The following is a 4,903-nucleotide window of genomic DNA, read 5'->3' on the forward strand; positions in this document are numbered from 1 at the left end:
TTCCATACAAATTTAAGGACTATTTGTTCCAGTTCTTTGAAAAATGTCCTCGGTATTTTGATCGGGATAGCATTGAAAGTGTAGATTGCTCTGGGTAGTATGGACATTTTAACTATGTTAATTCTTCCAATCCATGAGCATGGAATATTTTTCCATCTTTTTATGTCTTCCTCAATATCTTTCAAAAGTGATCTATAGTTTCTAGGAAAGAGTCTTAAGCAGGCTCCCTGCTGAGCACGGAGCCTGACACGGGGCATCGATCTCAGGACCTGAGCTGAAACCAAGAGTCAGATGCTTAACCCTCCCCCAGGCGCCCCCCTGGTGTTCTGGTTTTAATGAGGAGTAATGAAATTGAGCAAGAGGGCTCTGTCTTTGAAAGGGGAGCCCAAGCACCCAGACAGGTCCTCATAGGGACCAGACCCAGAGAGTTCTTCCCTTCACAAAATCTCATTGGTTTAGGCCTGCACTGAAGGTGACAAGCTGGAATGTTTCCAATTTACTGAACAGTTCAGCTCAAACCATCTTTTTTATTATTGAGGTGTGACATACTCTATTAGTTTCAGGTGTGCAGCATAGTGATTCAACGTTTGTCTGTGTTGTGACATGGTCACCACAGTGAGTCTCCTTACCCTCTGTCACCCTACGAAGTCAAGACATTATTACCGACCATATTCACCGTGCTGTCCATGACTTCCTCATGACTTATTTCACAGCTGCAAGTTTGTACTTTTATTCTCCTTCACCCGTTTTTGTGCCCCCCTTTCCCCTCTTCTGTCCGGTAACCACCAATCAGTTCTGAGTCTGGGTTTTGCTCCGTTTTTTAGATTCCACATATAAGTGACATTACAGCTCAAACCACTTTAACCAAAGATCTGACCAGTAACAACAAGGAAGAAAATGACACGACCTGGGCTGTCCCTTGCGGGGCCAGAAGGAAACGCCGCGGTGAGCGCGCTCGCGGGCACGGCCGCCGCCCCTTTCCCGGCACCCCAACGAGGCGCAAACTCAGAATCTCACTCGGTCCCCAACACTATACATCGGCCCAGACGGAGGTTGCCTGTGACAGCTGCATTCCAGCCGTATATCCGCGGGGAGCCCCTCGGGCCCCCAGAGTTGATCTGAAGAGGATTTTAAACGGAAGGCCTCTGCGATTCCGGAGGCGCAAAGGCAGCTTTGCCGAGCCTCCGTGTGGCTTCCGGCGGCGAGTCCCGAGAGCGAGGCCGCAGGCAGGGGCCTCCGGGGAGGTCTTCACGGGCCGGGAGGAAGACGCACCTGGACACACCAACCTCATCACCAACTTTCTCATTTCTCCTCCCGGAAACCCACCGTCTTTCCTAAAGACGCGGTCTGAAGTCCTGTTCTCCCCCTCGCGTTCTCGCATTACGCTGGGTTCTAAAGCCCACCCGCGTTCGCACGGTGCATCGCCTCCTGCATTGGCTACTGTCACCCACGTGCGTAAGAGTAAACTCCGTCTCCTCTTTCGTAACCTGTCCGTTGTCAGCTCATTCGAAGGCGCCTTATCACGACCCAAAACGGTCGAGGCAAGGGTTTTCGTGTCAACAGCCCTGTGAAGAGCAGTAGGACCCATCACCCGGACTCCCGTCGCCCCATTTCCCCGAACATTAACGTAGGTAGCACAGCCGTTCAGGATTTGGGGACGGCCCCAGGGACCCACGTCTGTGACAAGGGTCTGGGGAGAAGCCACCCAAGTCCAATTTTCAAGCGGAGTGCTCCTCCGCGTTTGCGGGTGAGGAGTGCCCCAGCCTAGGGGGCAGTCCGCTCTGTCCGCACACGTGCTCGGCGGGGCTCCCGTCTAGCCAGGAGCACCCGCAAACCTCGGCGCGGGCCAGGCCGGGGCTCCCGACGCCCGCCCCTGGAAGGAAGGGGCTCCTGCTCACAAAGGCGCCATTCACTGCTCCACTCCCCCTCCACGCCAGGAGCTGGGGCAGCAGAACGGGTTGTGGTGTTTTTTTTTGTTTTTGTTTTTTTTGCCAGGGGATAAATGTGGGGTCTAAGTCAGCCCAGCATTCTGAAAGTAGGGTTCCATTTGTGGCTTAGTGTAGGAGGATATATTTTTAGAAAATCAAAAGTAAAAGGGACCTGGGACTTAATATTCCTCCGCCCATCTTGGAGGGAGCTGCGGGAGGGATCCAAATGCGAAGTGCCGCCGGACGGCTGGATTCGGACTCCGGCCTCCCGCGTCGGCGCCAAGCTCCGGGGCACCCTGCCGGCCGCTCACGCGGAGCCCGGCAACCCGAGCCCCCCCAGCCCCACCCCCGGGCGCAGGGGGCGCGGCGCACCTGCGGGGTCAGCTTACCTGCCGGACTGGGCGAGGGGCGAACCGGGCCTCCTCGGGGGAGGGGCGGCCGTGGGCCCCGGATCTGGGGGCCGGCTGCAGGAGCGGGTGCGGTGCGGAAGCTCTGGGTGGGAGAAGGCCTGCGGGAGCCCGCGACCACAGAGCGTGTGCGCAACCGGGCGCCCCTAGGCCGCGGCCCGAGCGGGGACCGAGGGAGCCTGCGGACGACCCCCAGCGGCCCCCACCCCTTCCCGGAGCCGAGCACCGCGCGCGGCTCTGTCCGCCCCGGTCACGGTGGGGCGGCGGGAGGGCCCCGAGCCGCGGCTGGGCTCCCCGAGGGCCCGAGCGCTGCGCGGCCGCGGGTCCCGGCCACCCCGGGCGCCCACGCACGGCCCTGGGACTTGGCGGACAGCTGGGGGAGCTTAAAAACACCGGCGCCAGACCCCACCCCAAACCAGTGAAACCAGTCTCGGGGGGGTGGGCCTCCCGCACCTGCAGTTTGTAAAAGCTCTCCAGGGGATTCCTTCGTGCAGCGACCTGTGATCCGTTTTCTAAAAGGATTAAACTCAGTGCCTATCACAGAGCTTCTAGCGCGTCCAAAGTCGATACGGGATTTTACCCATTTTCTGAAATGATCAGAGAGAGTCTAGGGTAAAAAGTCAAACGAAAGGGGCGTACTTACGTTTTCATGGACTTTCCTGGTTTTGATTTTGAAAATTGGTTTGAAGTGCTGGCATAAAAACCTAACTGGCCCTTTAAAAACCTTGACTACACGTGCATGGTGTCAACAAATACCTCCCTTTTTCAAATACACTTGTGCTTTATACTTGTCTTTTTAAAGATTTTATTTATGTATTTGAGAGCGAGAGGCAGAGATAGTGAGAGAGAGGAGAGGGAGAAGCAGGCTCCCCGCTGAGCAGGGAGCCCCATGTAGGGCTGTATCCCAGGACCCTGAGGTCATGACCTGAGCCAAAGGCAGACACTTAACCGACTGAGCCACCCAGGCGCCCCTATACTCGTGTTTAAAAAAAAAAAAAAAGTGTTGTGTCAGAGAAAAGGTGAATTTTGCTGTACTTAACCTGCCGTCGTTTGTCCCCCCCCAAAGGCGAGTCAAGCGAATCTGAATGCGCAAACGTACCCAGATGCAATCCACATACTCCAAGCTATTCCTTAGCAAATGCAAAGGATGACAAGTGTCAGTACTTCATACAACTATATTTAATAAGTTGTTATTACAGAAAAAAAATGAAGTCCAAACTACAAAGTTTAAGCAGTTGTAAGCAATAGCTGCATTGAGCTCCATGTGTAGTCACAGTACTGCAGTTCCATACAAGCAATATTAGTCCAAGCCCCAAAGGCAGAAGCCGAGTAAGGGTTACTAGCAAAACAATCTAAGAGAACAGGTAATAAAAGATACAATACATTTAAAACTAGTTGTTAGTTGAAAAACAAATACAGAGATCTTAGCTGTGAACACTCTAAAAGTTATGTCCATTATTTTGACAGCAAAAATACAAATACCTAATACTTTATACCCCAACAGAACTATATCCAGAAAAGAAAGAGAGCAGAAGTTATCCTGTATTAGCACCCGAGTTTTCTACTTGTTGCCATTTACTACCATACAAATTTAAACATCCCCAAATCGCATATCCACTTCTTGACCCATTTTGGGGTATAAAGTCAACAGCATTAATTATAAAATACTCTGTGGTAAAATGGAACACTATTGCAGCTGAGATAGAGAAGTTTGGTTATTATTAAAAAAAAAAACAGAAAATGTTAGCCGACATACCATACAAACTGGTGAAAAAGCAACAATCCATACAAATAAGCCAGTTTTAACAAAAAGATACTTTTTTTTTTCACTAATCTGTGACTAATCTTTCACTCAAACCTGCAAGTAGAGATGTCACAATACTCAAATATTTAGGTAGGAGCTTTACCCAGTTAAATGCCATTTTGTTGCTAATATAATAGATAAAATGAAAACTAGCAGTTACTTGCTAATTGCATAAATGCAGTACACTCTGCATTAGCCCATGCCTCACTAACAAGCTATAAAACACAAGAAATAGGCAGAAATCTAAGCATAATCTTTATACCACTAAGCAAGAATTTTCCAATTTCTTTTCTTCTGTTCCTAATCACTTATTTGTAGTTAATGTAAAATTCCAGCCAGTAGTACCCAATTTGAGTTAAAATTTTACATCACGACTTGATCTAATCTATATATTATTTACAAAACTGAATACATAGAGCATACCCAGGAGCCAACTCTGGACACACGTTTCTCCAAGTTATTGATAACCTCACCTCCATGGCAATGAAGCTGGAAGGGGGCCATCAAGGACGAGTAGAAACACACCATCTATCTAGAGCAAGTCATCAAATGTTCTGTTTACGCAACACCAGTTTTGCAGTCGTAGGTACTTTGTTTTCGTTTTAGGTGCCATTACAGGGACACGCTGCCCTAACAGCACAGCTTCAAGGTGAGGTGGGTGTTGGAAAAGAAGCAGGAGGGCGGACAGATCATGCTTGGAGTGGCCAGATGTTGCCACAAAGAGGGACAAACAAGGGGCACCATAACAGGGGAGGGGGTGGTGG

Source organism: Ailuropoda melanoleuca, chromosome 6 (assembly GCF_002007445.2).
Source record: "Ailuropoda melanoleuca isolate Jingjing chromosome 6, ASM200744v2, whole genome shotgun sequence".
Lineage (NCBI taxonomy): Eukaryota > Metazoa > Chordata > Mammalia > Carnivora > Ursidae > Ailuropoda > Ailuropoda melanoleuca.